The 17,070-nt window shown below is 36.9% G+C and overlaps 1 long non-coding RNA gene across 2 annotated transcripts in view; it reads left to right on the top strand.

Annotated features, from left to right (window-relative positions):
• The window catches only part of LOC123649774, a 41,684-nt gene that overhangs the window by 7,461 nt on the left and 17,153 nt on the right, over window positions 1-17,070 (top strand). For both annotated transcript variants that reach the window (XR_006739131.1, XR_006739132.1), the window contains exon 2: window positions 6,412-6,512. This is a non-coding gene — a long non-coding RNA (uncharacterized LOC123649774). The remainder of the gene's footprint in view (window positions 1-6,411; window positions 6,513-17,070) is intronic.

Below are 17,070 nucleotides of genomic sequence, written 5' to 3'. Positions count from 1 at the left end.
TATAAATATTTAGAAAATCTAATTGGACTATTGAGCTGAGTATCACAAAAAATAATTATTATGAATGCTAGTATCTTAACATTAATACTTTTATGGTAATCAATTATATGTTGCCTTTGGAAAATTTTGCAATGCTCCATAAGAAAAAAAATGACTATTTATAAATGTTATATATTTTATTTATACCCTGGAAAGGATTTAAGGCTTACAGAGAAAGGCTAATAAAAATGTATACTGTACAGCAATATAAAATATATTCCAAATAGGTAAGGAAAAAATGAGTCAAAGGAAAAAATAAGGCTAAAAACATAAGATAGGGCCAGGAGAGAGATTCATACTCAGAATTTATGCCATGAAATTCAACACTCTTGCTAGAAGATAGTAACAAATTTTGTTCTCAGTTTTCTAGCAGCCAATGCAAAGGAGAAAAAAAAAATCAGTTATGCCTTTCAGAGGGTCATATTTTATATATACTCATACATGAATATATGCATATATATTTAATAGAAAACTTTCTTAAAAGAAGGAGGCTTGAGTATAACAATAAGGAATAAAGAGATATTTCCAGTGTTTTGTTTTTGGCATGTGCCCTTGTATCTGAGCCTGAAATAACCCATTAAAAAAATGCTCAAAAATGACTAGCACTTTGGGTGTTTATAATTAAGATTTTATGGCTTATCGTAATTTTTGTCAGCAGTAGACCTTTGGAAAGATGCCTCATTAAACCAGTAAGGGGGGGATGAAGGGGGCAATGAAGACAACAGGGCTTCTCCTTTCTTTACAGTCCCTATTTCTGCCTCACCCCCTCTCCATGAGCCCACCCTTTCCATTGTTACACATTCTTTAATAAAATGCCTGAAGCTGTCATCCTCCCCTTAAAGGGGCATGCCAGGACATTGACTAACGCAAGTGATGCCAGCTAACCTTGGTTTCCTTGGATAGAAATCCATCCGGGACTTCTACGCCTTCTTTCTTTGAGAGAGCAAATACAATAACTAGCTTCTCAGAGCATTATGTGGATTTGTGGCATTCTCTGAGGGGCTATAAATGGATCACATTGACAGCTTTATTTGTCATTCTTAAATGGAATGTGTTTCTTCTCCTTTGTGTTAAATCGAAATCAGATGGCATTTCTTATTTCAATGTGGAATGTTTTTACTCATAATTACAAAAGTGCATTCATAACTGATACTATTCTAATTTACAAAATTTGTGTTTTATGATTTGGGGGGGCTTGGGGGGCTGTATTTAGAATGTAACTGAGGGAAAACAACTTATGCAACATTTTAGTTTTGCCTATTTATTGAGATCCTGATACAGTTGCTAGAATTCTGTCCCCATATGGAAGCAGAGACAATTATATTGCATTTGATGACATGGATTTTAGAAGCTAGGATATAAAAAGGCATACCCAGAAAAATATCCATAATCCGGAGACTTAAACGTTTTTGAAATCTCATCTCTCCTTGCCTCCCCAGCATGTCTCTGGTCCTAGGCCTCCCTTCCTCCCTTTTCAGTGGCTTTTGCTCAATATACACAGTGGCAAAAACGGCGAGAATAGGGTTGGAAAGTACTACCTTCATATCTTAGCATATCTTTTATATGATAAAACCAATGGCTTCTGCCAAGGTGAAATTTTTCATTTAAAAATCGCTATCATTCCCATCCACCCACTACTGAATCTGAATGAGAAAGGAAACCCTCCTACTTTAATTTCTGAAGTCAGTGTTCTTGTGACTGATCCCAACTCTGTGCTTATCTTTAGGATTTTAAAACTGTAAGCTATGGGTACATTTTTCTCACTGAACTTAAATCTGTGTTTATTTTCATACTCATTCCAAACACTCATACTTTCAGTGAAGTTGTCTTTGTTGATGACCTACTATGTGTCAGACACTGTTAGGATGCAATGAAGTGCAACAGATATTCCCTGCCTGCATTTGGCCTGTGGCCTAGTGGGAAAGACACACAGTAAAAGAAGGATAGAAATAAGTATGAAATGGAAACTGTTCTAAGTGCTACAAAAGAGAGATACAAGGCAAGGTTCTAGAAAATGAGATCTAAATGATGCATAGGTGTCAACTAGACCTGGAGCACAGACAAAAGGCAGGATACATGGGAGAGCCCCCTAGCAGGAGAGAGCATGGGCAATGTGAGAGACTGCAGGAAGGCCGTAGTGGCTGGAGCACGAAGAGAGAGAATGAACTTTTTGAGTCAGGAGCTGTAATCAGAGGCCGTCACCATGAAAGCCTTTTTAGCCATATCAAAGGATACACCTTTATCCTAGGACTAGTGAGAAGGGTGGGGATTTTTGTTTTTGTGGAGTTTTTTGGGGGGGATGTAGTCAGTTACAACATCAGTTTTACATCTTGAAAAAATATTTCTGGCTACAATGTGGAGCAAAGTGGAGCAAAAGTTATGTCAACCAGTTGGACATTTCAGCAAAGTGATAGTGGTAACTGCGCCAAGGGGAGGAAGGATGAGGTGTTAGTGATTTCTAAAAAGTAAATGGATTTAAGAGATATATATAGGAGGCAAAACTGACAGGCCATCTTCTGCAATATTTCTGCAGAGCCCACGGGTAAGTGTCAGGGAACACCGGAAGAGGCATGTGTTTGTGAAGGCAGATGCTATGTTCAGTGTTGGACATGTCAAGTTTGAGACGTCTTGGTACATCACAGGAGAGGGCAAGTAGACATGGGATTATGGGTGTGGAGCTTGTCAAAGAGGACTGATGTTGGGATATAAACTTATGACTTGTCTTCACATTGACAGGTTTGGAGATGGAGATGATTGTTTAGAGTAAGATTATGAAGTAAGCAGAAGAAAAGAATACAGGGACCTAAGTCTTGAGAAAATCAAACCCATAATGACCCAGTAGTGAAGGATGAGCCCACAGAGGATGAAAGAAGGATTAGTGAAACCCAGAGATTTCTGAGACATAGGGGGGCAGAGGAGCCAAGGGTTCAGGAAGGTGTGTGTGGTCACCCAGCTGAGTTGAATGAGGAGACTGAGAAATGTTTGTTTGATTGAGCAAGGATGGAGAACACTGATCAGGAGACAAGTGGTTTTGAATTAAAATAAAGAGAAATTGCTAAGTGATATGTATGGGAAATAAAGTTGTAACTGGTTCTGTCTGTAGTCCTGCCTGCTTGAGAATATTTTACATGTTCATGTTTCTTTATCTATCTTAAAAAAAATACTTGGGGCACAGGCATGATACAGAGGAAAGTCACTGTGACATGTTAGTGACCATGGGAAAGGGAGTGCAACTAGGGTGGATTTTGAGCATAGAACAGTCTGAGGTTGGGGGTCTGAGTTTGAGAGAAAATTGGAACCCCGTTCCAATTTTATGAGCACATCCCTGCTGCTTCCTCCAGTCAATGGTGCTCTTGTGGCCGGGGTGAAAAAACAAAAGGTTGATGAAGCAATGCTGGCTCGCCTGTCCCACCAGCTGGCATTGCTGTGTGGAGGAAGGAGCCTGAGATGTCACAGCAGAGCACATGTTCAGTGACTTCTGTGCAGTGAGCTGCAACCTCAATTTCCCTCCTGGCTCCTGCTGCAACACAGAAGTTTGAACCCACTCAGAGGAGAGGCAGGGTGGAAGTCACTATCTCAGCACAGTGGGGGAGGTGGTAAAGCAGAGGTCAGATTGAAGTGGTGCGAGCTGCCATTGGGAGGTAAGAGAAGAAAGACAAGCATCGGTGATTATTTGCAGTAGTTCAACCATGAAGAGGAAGTGAGAAATTGGGGAGCAGCTGGAGAGGGATAAGTGGTTGAGTTAGCATTTATTCCTTCAGCACATATTAAGCCATCGTATATGTACCAGACATTAGGGTAGGCACCAGGAAGGCATTTTCCACCCTTCATAGAAAATCTATCATAACATAAATTTATGTCGTAATATATATTCATGTGATAATCTCAAATGCTTTTTATTATCTGATTCATTAAAACAAATGCAACATTTTTCCTCAGATGAGAACACTTACTTGGTTTTTATAAAATGGTCAAACAGATTTGTGTTGAAAAAATCACATGTCCACCTGTACTTTTTTTTTCCTCAATCAACCTCTCTCCCTTCATTTTTTTTTTTTTTGTCTTCCAAATTTGGACAATCTTGATATTGTCACTTATGATTCAGAAAATATTTTCTAAAATGGTGTTTTTAGCCCAATGTTCAGAGCCTTTCATGGTGCTATTTGACTTTTAAAAATCATCTTATCTCCTATTATTTATACAGCACCCATAGTACTTAAGTTTTTAATATTGTCCCATGGGAGTTAGAAATGTAAATAAAAGCAGGGATTCCCTAGCTAGATTATAAATGTTCTGAAAGCAAGGGTACTGCTGTATGTATTGCTCTTCAAAATAAAGCTAGAGTACTAGAAATGTGATTTTCATAGTAACGGCATAGTTAAAGATCCTTGGTTTGCAGAGGAAGGTGTGATGAATTCTTACTCAAGGATTCAGGATCCCTGGGGGAGGTGGTATTTAAACTGGACGTTAAAAGATAAGTATTTCAGACAGCAGATAGCTACTAACGAAGGCCAGGGAGGCAGGAAACTACTTTGCCGGGAGTGACAGGGCAGATGGTTTAGTATGACTAGAGAGGTTATGTAGAAAGTGGTAAATGTATTGATCTCAGATCTTGGAAAGCTCTGCTGAAAAGTTTTGAACTTGATCCTGTAAGGATCTATTGGAGAGCTGTTAGAAGTTTTCAAGCAAGGACAGAAGGATGAGTTTCGGGAAAAAAGACTGAGATCACTAGGAAAGCTGGGAAATTATGGAGATTAGAAGCAGGAGGGCATTAGATGGGAGTCATTGCCTAAATGGGAGTGGTGGATGAGTTTCTGAATGGTGAGGCTGGCCTTGAACATGTACATGGGAAATAGGGGTTTTTGTGTGCAAAGTGGCCGTAATCGGTTGGATGCCTGTGTTGAGGGGAGTGGGAGAATGAAGATGACACCAAGCATTGAGCCAGGGAGAATGATGATGCCACTGATTTTAGGTATGAAAAGAAAAGTAAACTCAGGAGAGGATGGGGATGAGGCCCTAGTCCAGAAAATCATCCAAAAGGAATTAATTTAAGCTGTGGTTGGGAATGAAATTGCTGCCAAGTGGAGAACCTTGTGGAAGGCCCATATTGAAGGGAAGGCAGAAGAAGAGAAGCCAGAAGTGGAAATTTCAGGGGAGTTTCCTGGGATGAGAAGTGAAGTTTCATGGAAGCCAAGAAAAAGACGTGGATTTCAAGAAAGAAGCCTCATGCTGAGATTTGTTTCAGTGATAAAATCACTTGGTTGTAACTCTTTCCTTTCTCTTCCTTTGCTCGTGGAATGGCCCCAGGAAAAGGGTTGTACAGCTGTCAGGACGGTTTCACATCTGGCCCACACCTCATCTTTGCAGCTCTGCCCCCTGTCCCTGATGAGCAGCGACTGGCCTGGAGAAAATGGCTTGGGTGGAGAAGCGCCTGTGCATGTGTCAGGGAGGCACAGGAAGGGAGGAAAGCCGGAGCATTTATTAATTGGGTTTATATTTAGGATTTTCCTGATTCAAGCTTCAGCTTTGTCTTCAACTTATTCAATCAAGGAATAATGCAGTCTTCATAGAAAGAATAACTAGCTCCAAGTAAAAGTACTGTTTTGCCCCTCAGTTTTCATATTAGGTTGTTAGTCTTACTCACAAAATAGTCCATTGTATCTCAATGTCCCTAGAGTAGGTTTTACATGAAAAATTTCTTTATGAATTTTATATCAACAGGGTAAAATACTTGGTTTTGTTGGAGGAAACAATGTATTTTTTCCTAAATTTTAGGGGTTTTTCACCTAAATTACCAAGAAATTCAAATCCAAAGTATAACTTTAATCACTTCAACTGTGTTGACCAATATAGGTTTTATATGTGTGTATATATATATTTATATAAATATTTCCTCCTTTTTTTTTACTGTTAACCCTATTTTCTTATTTTTATTTATATTTAATTAATATTGTTTTGGAAGCCACCTCAAATCCTTAAGGTAAAGAGTCAGGGAATAAATAAATACTTTTACTGTTAACTAAATGTCTTTCCACACATCATTTCATTGATGATCAGAACAATCCTCCTGAATAGCTGGCATTATTACTGAGAGAGGAGGAAAGTGAGCCTTGGTGAAGTTAAGGACTTCCAAGTTCGCTCAGACAAATCCTGTGAGATTCAACCCCAGGCCTTCTGTCTCCAAAGGCAGCACTCATTTCAGTCTTCCTTGTTCTAACTTTTGTGGGCAAGTGGGAGATTTGTAAATGGCTTGTGGTTGGCTGGAATAGCTCTCATTCTGATGAGAAATAATCACTGACCTGAGAAACTAATATTGTTTGAGCAGTTTTCTTCCCGACAATGACCTGTTCTGTGCTTATATCCCCTTCCTAGGTTTTGTAACAATCAAGCAGCACATGAAAGAGGGCTCTTCATCAAGCATTCTTGATTAAGTCATGAAAATGGAATTGAAGCTTATTTTCCCCCTTCGTATGGTGAGTAGCTACTAAGCTGGGTAACAGAATTGGCTTTCCTTTCTTTATAATTTTCTTACAATATTTAACAAAGAAATGGAAATGCTTCTTGTGTGAAGATGGCATGACTTATGAATAATATCCCGATTTGTCTTCAGAATGTTTCATAAAAAAATAGGAATATTCCATGATTTAGTTCAGTTGTGGGTTTTATAAATTCTAGTTGAATATGTTTTATCTAGTTTAGAATTTGAGTCATTTGGATCTACATATGAATTTTGATCATTAAAATAACATAACTCTTCCACCCATTTTATACACATTTAAAATTCTTTCATGAGTAGCATTTTGTGCAGAAAATTGACATGTGGGCTCTGAAAAGTCATGGCCACATGCAAGGAAGATTTAGAAATGGCCAGATTGCTGTGTAGTAGTATTTCTTCTTCCCACATGCCCCAGCTTGAAGCATCCACCTATTTTGGCCTGGGCACTGACTGTCTTTAATTGGAAAATCTTACTATCACTCTGCACATAATTAGAACAAAGTGAGCAAAATCAACTTTTGAAGAAAGGGCCACATTATTCAATTTTTTCCCCAGGGTATTGTGCCTAAAGGACTTAAAATGATTTGAAGTGGACAGTTTACTCTCTCCTTTGTCCACCCATAACATTGTTAATTATTTTCAGACTTCAATGTATTTTATTTTTCTTTATATGTTTTTATGTTCTAATGGGTATTTAAAAGAAAAACTCTTTCTGTGTATAGGTATGAATATTACAAAATTTCATTTATTCCAATGAATTAGGGTGGTGGGTGTATCTGAATTTGTGAGAAGGCTGAATTATAGATAACTTTTAAACAAACGTGGCTTTTATTACCTTTAACTACAAATAGTAACTTCAACAAAACATTTACAGAGTAGAAGTCCTTAAGGAGACCTGTTATAATAAATCATATGAACATTTTGTTATTAGCATATAGATTGGATGTATGTAGGAGCTTGTAAAGTGCCTGAGGTTCCTTGAAAATTATTTATTCTGTGTCTAAAAAGTGTACATAAGACTGAAAATAAATGTTTTAAACACCATATATTATCTACCTATAAATAAAGTATTTGCAAAGCAAAGGTAAACGTCAGCCCAGCTCATGAACAAATTATCAAAAGATTTTAAATTTATCGAAGCCCCAAATTAATGAGATATTACCATGTGTGCATAAATAACTTAAAGAATAAAATTTGCTGATCCTTCCCTCGTATGGGTAGTTGTGCTAATGAATCAGGATGCTATTTACACTATTAGTCCCCAAAGTAATTGCTTATTTGAAGAAGTTCTGTCTTATGGGTTTTCAGTTAATTAAATCTATTTGCATTTTATGCACACATTTCAAATTCTCAAGTCCTATTTTTCATAAGCCAGATTCAAATATGTTCACATAATAATACCTCTCATTAAGGCATTAGTCTTTCATTTTTAAAGGAAGGTTCAGAATAGCCATATGCATAAAACACTTATTAATGAAATCCTATCAATATTTCAGAAAAGTCAACCCATTAAATGTTATATTTTTAGTTTAAATTTTCCTATTTGTAATAGTGATTATTATGCTGAACATACCTCCAATCTCTAACGTTTCAGTTAGCTTAATTTAGTTGATGATTTCTTTTTTACTTTGGTTTTGCATGTCAGTTTTTAACTTCTAATATGCCTTTAGAATTACAAGCAACCTTTTTAAGCTTCATGCACATTAACTGATTGATCTTTGCCTACCCAAATGGCACAAAAATATGGAGCAAAACTTCTAATTCTAATACGGAGGAACAGAATATGATAATCCACAAAGTCAGGAATGTTTTTGAAGGTACAGTTAGTTTTCAGGTAGTTTTCAAATATTTGACTGATGGAAGTTGGGAGTTAAAGTACATAAGTGGTACAAATTGTAAATGTCTTCATTAGATCCAAACTATGGAAATCTTTCAGAGCTAGCCTAGCTTTGAAGCATGAAAAAGATACTGACCTTAGGAGGTAGAAGGAACAGGGACAGGCCAGGAGGAGGGAGGGGCCAGGAAGCTCCACGGGATCCCTGCAGTGGGCCCAGGGGTCTAAAGACAAAGAGTGTGGCAAGGCCAGACACTGGGAAATATACATAGAGGCACAATTTAGAAAGCAGATTTGAAATCCAGTTTTGAAATCATGCCTAACTAACCTATCTTTAGGTGGTTATCAAATGTTTATCTAGGTTCAAGTTTATCTAGGTATTAGAATATATCTAGGTGTATTCCTCTTTGCAAGTAAGACATAAAATGCACAATCTGGATACATTTAATTTCAAATTCCAGCCGAAGATTATATCTGAATCAAAAAAGGGCAGAGTATAGAAATGGAAAAAAGAAAAAAAGAAAGAAAGAAATGATATCTCCCATATTGTCTAGTGGTTAGGAAATAAAAAAAGAAAAGAAATTATATCCTAAAATCAGGATAAGTATGACAGTTACTTTGTTCTTTTTACAGTGTAGTATTGGACAATAAGGTACATTTGTTATCATCTTAAAATGGGATTATACTATAGGTATAAAAAGAAAAACAATTTTTGATACCCTGAAAACTCATACATCTTATAATAAAATAAACAAATCTCATTCAATTAAATCTTATTGATTCATTTAAGCAATGATCTGTGTAAAGCATAATAACAATAGTCTCCGAAGAAGATATCATCTTCACTGGAATCGCCCTAAGGAAGCATTTCTTCTCATTTAGAGAAAGTAGGGATAAAGCACTTGTATTACCGTTTGTATAAATTTTTAATACTGAATAAAATATTAGTGTTTAGCATAGTATTGATTCTCAACATAATATTCCTCCATAATAGCATGCTAATTGGTTAGAATTAAATCAGACAGATTCAAGAACGCTGAGAATAGACCCTCTAACACTTGTAATTTTTTTTCATTAGTTTTCAGAATTCCAATTAAAATGGAATTAATCAGTCGCATAAAAGACCATGGTACAATAAAAGTTTTGTGCAGTATGTCATGTGCACCCCTTTGCCTCCCACTATTACATCCCATGATGAGATATAAGAGTGAAGACAGAGGGAAGGGGAGAGAGGGCAGATGAAATTCACATGTGAATTTCAACTGCAGTGTGAGTCTTCAAGAGTGAGGCATTCTACATGCATTCAAGCTCTGTAACTTAACTATCTGTGAGACCTTAGGCATTCTACTTAAACCTCTTAGAGCCACAGTTTCCTCATCAGTAAGATTAGTCTATAATGCCAACCTCCTCCAGTTGTTGAGGAAGTAAAACAGAGGTTCCCTACAGGGGGTGATTTTGCCCACCAGGAAACATTTGGTAATGACTGGAGATAGTTTTGGCTGTCACAGTTGGAGGGGGTGGGTGTGCTACAGGTATCTAGTGAGTAATGATCAGGGATGCTGCTAAGTAAGCATCCTTAGATGCACAGGACAGCCCCCCCCAACAAGAGTCATCTGGCCCAAAAGGTCAATTGTATCAAGGTTGAGAAACCCTGGAGTAGAGTGAAGTAATATATGTAATGAGCACAGTGCCTGATACACAATAGCCCCTCAAAAAATATTAGTATAGTTATGTTGTTATTGTTGTCATTATTTATTTGAGAAGCAACTCCAAATCACCCACACGGTATCAGTATTAAGTGCGGTAACTCAATAAGCCCAACCCAGCACCGTTAGTCATGCCTGTCTGCCAAGTCATCTACTTGAAGTGGCCAATTTATAGGTGCCTTTAGGAGTAGAATGACCCACTTAATACCTGACTAGTCCAGCAGGCCCATGGATAGAATTGTACCAAAGTTCATGGGCCATCATTTAATGTGTATCTTCTCAGAAATTAGATGAAAACAGGGGAAAACATATAAAAAGTAACTTACAGTACCAGGTGACTGTTACTTTTTAACATCTGCTGTTAATAATGCATCAGAGGTCTCCTAATGATCATGCTTTACTTTATAAAATAAACTGATGTTTGGGCAAGTGGCTAAGAAATATGGTCTTCTGGTTAATATAAGCTCTTGATTAACTGGTTGTATGGTACATGAATGTTATCAATTTCAAAACTAGTTGAATACAACAAAATAGTTCTGACTTAATGTTAAACTATTTTAAGGAGGGAAAAATCTTGCTTAACGCAAGAGTTTTGAGGTCAAACAGAGCTAAGGCTGCATTTCAGCTTTGTAACCTTCAAGCTGTGTGACCTTTGATCATTTACCTAACTTGTCTGAGCTCAGTTCTCTCATCTGTTTAATGGGCGTAAAATTACCTCATAGGGTTCTTGGGAGAATTAAATGAGCTGTAAAACATTGGCCTATATTAGCAGGGAATAAATGGTAGCAGTTATTATTTTCATCATTATTATTTCTTTGACTCAGAAGTAATTCTGGGGACCTTGCATTGCCTCGGGATTGATAGCATGGCTTTCTGTTCTCATTGTGAAGAAAAACTATGATGTTAGGTACTTTTCACTGACAGAGAAAGCTCAAATTACATCCATTGCCTCAATAAACAAAAATCTTAGACTTGCTTCTATAAAATTGATGTAAGAAGCAAAAAGAAGACTTACATATTAAACATGGAATTTCCCAGTGAGGATTTTTTTAAAGAAAAGGTGGATTTCCAAAATGAAAGAATGAATGAATCCACATCTTTCTAGTGTATTTTAATATAGTTGATAATTCACTTTTTAATTAGCTACCTAACTATAATTCATTATAAATTTCCCTAGGTGAGTGTAGTAACCTACTTCAGAGAGGGAAGTGACTTTCTGAATGGTCACCCTGTGAATTTTGACAATTTTTCAGCCCTAATTTGTTCGAAGCCTGAAGAGTTCAAAAGATAGGGGAAAGAGCTGTTTCATAGCCTAATCGTTACAACTGCCAGGAAGGTAGAATATAAGGCTAAATTTACCTTTCATTGATGTCTTTATTTCTCCATTTTCTTTATTCCCTAGAGAAGACCCAGCTTTTTGTATGTTCCCATCATTCATATGTTTTAAGTTTGAAAATAAAAACACTTACAATTAATCCAAATTATGGGTCCCATCAATTTTCTCGGTGATATGCTTTCTTCTTAACTGTTCACGTTTCTCCAACTTCCACCTCCCGAGAAGCAAAGGGCTGAAGGGGACCTAAGAAGACCATCTCAACATCATAATAGGCACTTGCTTAATTCCACAATCCAATGTTAAGATGGGAAATTTTTAATCTATTCCTTAGCAATAGATGCTTGAAGTTCCTAAACCTTAATGGTTATTTTTTTTTTTACCATATGTTCATAACCTCAGTTAAAAACATATTCTAGCTTACCATTTGATGCTGTGGAAATTAATTGATTTTTTTAATTGAATTCTCTCTTCCAGCTAGTTTTAGCTTTGTGTAGTTATAACTTCAGTGTGTTTGCATTTAATTTTAAACTCTTGTCTATCATTAATATCTGGCTCATATTCATTAAACCTATGCAAAGAGGAGATTTGAAGTATTTTAACTAAGTCAATTGACCTCTTTGCTTTCACCTCTGCCCCCTACAGTCTATTTTCAATAAAATATAAGTTGGGTCATTTTGCTCCTTTGAATCCTTTTGACTCAAAACCCTTCAGTGACTCCGTGTTTCATGCAGTCACTCAATGATGACTTCTCTGATCTCATTCCCTTCTGGTTCCTCTCTCCCCCATCCTAGTCCACTCCAGCCATTCTGGCCTCCTTAGGAGTCTGCCAGCACAACATTGTATGTTCCTGCCTCAGGACCTTTGCACTTGCTATTTCCTTTCTCTGAGACACTCTTCCCCTGCAAATCCACACGACTTGCTTTCTCACTTCCTTCAGGTCTTTGTTCAAATGTTACCTTCTGGCCAGGCGTGGTGGCTCACACCTGTAATCCTAGCACTTTGGGAAGCCAAGGCAGGAGGGTCGATTGAGGTCAGGAATTTGAGACTAGCCTGAGCAAGAGCAAGACTTCATCTCTACAAAAAAATACAAAAATTAGCCTGGCATGATGGTGCGTACCTCTAGTCCCAGCTACTTAGGAGGCTGAGGCAGGAGGATCACTTGAGCCCAGGAGTTTGAGGTTTCAGTGAGGTGTGACAATGCCACTACACTCTAGCTCAGGAGACAGAGCAAGACCCTGTCTCAAAAAAAAAAAAAAGTCACTTTCTCTCTAAGACCTTCACTGACCACCCTTCTGAAAATCCAACCCTTCCCACACTTCCTAGTTCCCTTTCCTGATTTCTTTCTCTCTGTAATATTTGCCACCTTCTGATAAATTATATACTTTACTCATATTTATAGTCTGTCTCCCTCCCCTGGAACATTATCTGCATGAAAGTAGTGATTTTTGTTGGTTTTGACTGGTGTATCCCAAACACCTACTCCACTGCCTCGTACCCAGCAAGCACTTGAAAGATATCAGTTAAATTGAATTAAAGTAGAATTGTACCCTTATTGACCTCATTCCTTTTCCCTGAAAGCCTTAATTTGCCTTCTATTGGCTATATATTCTGGTGCTCTGCCCTTATTATAGTTCTTTGAGGAAAACTTTGACCCCTCTACCTGCCCTGGTTGGATTTAGGAAATGCTGGGAACAATTTCACTGTGTTTTCTTTTGACCACTGGTGAGCTTTAACTGGGATGAGTTTGCATTTTAACCATATTCCTTTTTCTGTTATTTTTCCTACTGGACAATGACACTGTTATCACCAAAATGGTGAATTTACTGGGATAAATTAGATGCCTGATCAGAACACTCCTGGGTGAGTCCTGGGGCAAAAAGAGGGAGATAAAGATGGAAATACCAACCTCTATAAATAGTTAAATGAAAGAAAATGTGAGGATTAGTTTCCCTTGAACCTAGGTAGAATTTTCCCTAGCACACATGTTCCTAGCATAAACATCAGAGCCTTAAACCTGATTCAAGAAAATACCTACCTCCTGATGACAAGAAAGCCATAAACATAGTTCATGACCAAAGATTAATCACTGTTTATTATTGCTGGTGACGCATGATACATAGGGGGCAATGTGGCAATATTTCAAACATCTCCAGCCACCTATTTATCATTTCATAGTAGAGGAAGAGGAGGTATTTCTGTGTTAATGGCCTCTATAAAAGGAAGTGAGTAGAGAAACATCTGATGTGTTTTATCATTGAGAGTCAAAGGGACATTGATAGTGTTAAAAATGTGCTGCGTGGATTACAGGTTTTGTACAAGTAGGTCTTCTAAATAATAAGGCTCTATTAAAAAGAAGAAGTAGAAGAAGGAACTATGTTCTATGTTGCTTAGGTCTCTGTTGTGCCCTTGAATGACATTTCTGCATTCGGGCTGAGAAACAGAAGCTTGATTTATCTCTAGAGCCCATAGCATTTGGGCAGCATCGTGGCCTTGAGACCTTGCTGATTCATGGCCATGCTGCTGTCCCAGCACAGAAGGCTTACACTGCAGATCGTTTTGATGCCATATGAAGAGATCCAACACACCTGCCCAGTTTAACATTACTTCCTTATCTCAATCTATAACTTAGAATAAAGCAAAGCCCAGAGCATGTTAATAATTTCCACCTGATTAAAAAAAAATTCAGACCCATCTTCCCTTTGTAACTACAATGTCTATGCACGTGAAAGACATAAAGACCTTTGAGAGAGGACTTTAATAATGAGGTTGAGGATGTGAACAGCCAAAAATTTTGTCTTAGAAATGGTGGGAGTGAGCCACTGGAAAGGTTTTTTAACATAGCCAATAACTAATGTGATGCTTTGCAGAATTCTGAAGACACCATTAAAAATTAAATAAAAAGCCTCAGCTTGGTTTTGTGTATGCTTCAATAGGCAAAAAGACATATTTAATGCAGAGGGTGTTGAATCTGAATTAGTACAAATATTATTAATTTAATGTTCATACTGCATTTTATGGCTTATAAACTGCTCAGCAATAATTTTATATACTTTTCCTCACAGCAGCACAGTAAAATATATCAGCATTTTATTTTTCCCATTTTATAGATGAGGCAACCTTTAATAAGTGATCTATTTCTTTCCTGTGCATGTTGGTTAACTGGTAAATGATTAATTTATGTCTATATGAACTTCATCATGCAGAGTATTTATTTTAGTGTGAGTCAGTATTTATTTTACCCACAAAGCATTACAGTATCCAATTATATATGCATGTTTTAAAGGCAGTAAAGCAGCCACCAGTAGTTAATGCAACATTAAGTCAGAGATTTTAAATCCACAGTAAATTCTGAGTTCGGGTATTTAAATCAACCATTCCCCTTTCTCCCCCTTTCATGTGGGTAATAAATGGTCCTTCTATAAAATGACCATGTGGCCCCTGGGCAGTGACACAGAAAACATGTATTGAGATTTTCAGAATTTAAAATATTAACAATAAAACACAAAACCAAAAGGTGTTTATTTACATTTAGTGAAAGTGGAAGAGTAAACAAATGTGATCATTTGTATCTGCCCAGGGAATAACTTGTGACTGTGAGGCTTCTTTCTTGGTTGCTTCCTTCTTTCTTTTTCTGCCATCATTTCTTCCTTTCATCTTCTTTATCAATTTTTGCATTAGTAAAATGGTTGTTTTGGCTGCTTTTATGGAGGAACATAACTAACCACACATAAGTGATATATTAATATTAAGGTTTAATAAAAAGGGCAACATCCCCTGCAACTGTTTGTTTGCATTATTTCTCCATATTGCATTATATTGAGCTATAGGTAAAATTGCTTCTCTCAATGTGTGTGGTACTTAAAGCCCCAGGTTCTCAAAATGCTCCCTAAGCACTGACTCAGCTAATAACCTTCTAATATAATTCTACTACTTTAATCCTACAACAGTAGAGCATAAAATCACCAAAAAATTCAGATATTTTATTCTAAGGCAAATTTTTTTAATTAATTAGAAATGTGCTTTCTTTTCATAATTTATAATATATAATTCTCCTTAATTTACAGATCTCAAGACTCTTAAATTTAACTAATAAATCTAAGATTTTAAAAATTTGTTGTGAAGAAGTCCCTGCCCTAATTCCACATGGAAAAGTGTCTGATAAAATCTAAATATTAATATTGGCATGTTAGCTAAGCTGTCAAAGGCAGATGATTTAAAACATATTATGTGTGCTGGGTATTTAAACTTTTCCAAAATGTAGAAATTCTCTTTCAAATGTAAAATGTATTTTTGAAACCAAGAAGTACTTACAAATCAGGGAGTGTTCTGATATGAATTTTATGAAAATATTTTTATTATTAAAAATTTTGTACATATTGAAATCTAAAATCCATTACATTAGATATACCAATAAGACAACATATTGTGAGGTAATATTTTTAAATTTGTGTGATTTACTATCAGGTCAGCTTAATCAGGGTATAGAAATTTTTAAAAATGAATTTTTAAAACAAGGGGAATTCCTGCAGAGGAGTGTCACTGAAATATTCTCTTCAGCCTTCTTGCTTAGAGATCAGCTGTAAAAGGAGCAAGAGGAGTCAGCACTCCAGTGTGCAATTTCCTAACTCACAGTTATTGATCCTTGAATGGCCATTGTGTGTTATTTTCTTTTAACAAAGATTTAGTCTATTAGGTCATTAAATATGAAATGTCCGATTTTGAATCGAAAGATTAATTTATTATACCTCAAACAAGAAGCAATTCAATTAATCAAAGTTTGTGCGTAAACTGTTGACACAGTTTTGCCATCTTAACAGTAGCTTGTTTATGCCAGCTGTGAAGAAGCCTGGAGAGCGAGTAGCAATGAAATCGAAAAAGGCATTTTCCACAGGTTGTTGAGAATTGAATATTTTTCCTTGCAAGAAGCGGTCCAAAGCCTGAAAGAAGTGGTAGTCATTGGTGCAAGGTCTGGTGAATACAGTGGATGACAGAGAGTTTCCAAGTCCAGCCTCTGTAGTTTGAGCAGTGTTGTTTGTGTGGCATGTGGTTGAGTGTTATCTTGCAAGAGAATTGGGCGTCTCTGTTGACCAATCTCGGCTGCTCAGTAGCAAGCATCCTCATCATTTCATCGAGTTGGTTGTAGTAGACATCCACTGTAATCAACTGACCAGGTTTCATGAAGCTGTAGTGGATAATACCAGCGCTGGACCACCAAACAGACATCATTAGCTTTTTTTTAATGAATATTCAGTTTTGGACTACGTTTCAGCACTTCATCTTTACCCAACCATTGTCCCAAATGCTTGTGATTGTCAAAAAGGATCCATTTTTCATCACATGTAACAATACAGTGTAGAAATGGTTTGCCTTTATGTCGTGACAGCAAAGAAAGGCGAGCTTCGAGATGATTTCTCTGCTGACACTCATTTAATTCATGCAGAACCCATCTATCCAGCTTTTGTACCTTACCCGTTTGTTTCAAATGGTCCAATATTGTTGGAATAGTAACATTAAAACTTGCTGCTAATTCATGTGTAGGTTGACATGGATTCGCTTCCACTATAGCTTTCAGCTTATCATTATCTACCTTGATCTCAGGTAGCCCACATTTTCATATTTTTGCTCATTTTCAAGATTAAAATCACCAGAACAGAACTTC

Source organism: Lemur catta, chromosome 14 (assembly GCF_020740605.2).
Source record: "Lemur catta isolate mLemCat1 chromosome 14, mLemCat1.pri, whole genome shotgun sequence".
Lineage (NCBI taxonomy): Eukaryota > Metazoa > Chordata > Mammalia > Primates > Lemuridae > Lemur > Lemur catta.
This window is presented reverse-complemented; position numbering and strand designations above follow the sequence as displayed.